The sequence below is a fragment of the Penaeus monodon genome, chromosome 31, assembly GCF_015228065.2.
Source record: "Penaeus monodon isolate SGIC_2016 chromosome 31, NSTDA_Pmon_1, whole genome shotgun sequence".
NCBI classification, from domain to species: Eukaryota; Metazoa; Arthropoda; class Malacostraca; order Decapoda; family Penaeidae; genus Penaeus; species Penaeus monodon.
Window position 1 is genome coordinate 14,352,455 of NC_051416.1, and position 402 is coordinate 14,352,856.

At 43.3% G+C, this 402-nt stretch overlaps 1 protein-coding gene across 1 annotated transcript in view; it reads left to right on the forward strand.

The window, feature by feature from the left end:
* LOC119593046 (chondroitin sulfate proteoglycan 4-like) overlaps positions 1-402 on the forward strand; it is a gene marked incomplete at its 5' end in the record, with an annotated part of 58,475 nt that overhangs the window by 12,467 nt on the left and 45,606 nt on the right.

The following is a 402-nucleotide window of genomic DNA, read 5'->3' on the forward strand; positions in this document are numbered from 1 at the left end:
CCGCTTCCTCTTCCTCTTTCTCTTCTTCTTCCTCTCTCCCTCCCTGCCTCGCTTCCTCTTCCGCTCTCCCTCCTTCCCTCGTACTCCCTCCCTCCCTCCCTGTTTTGCTCCCTCTCTACATTTTACTCAAATATATATTTTTTTCTCTCTCTCTTTTTACTTCTTCGTCATTCACCTTATCTCTCCCCCGAACACGACTCGGCCCACGAAGATTTCCAGTCCTTTATCTTCATCCGTTTTCTTTATCTTTCAGGTCCAACAACTTCACGTCATTTAAAGCTTCTCTGTTTTTGGTGGCGGTGGCTAATAGGCCTGTGTTCTAGGGGAAAAAATTGTTTAATCGCTTTCTTTATGAGGAGATCCTTCCAAAATGATGATTCATGTGTTAAGTTTTTAAAAATA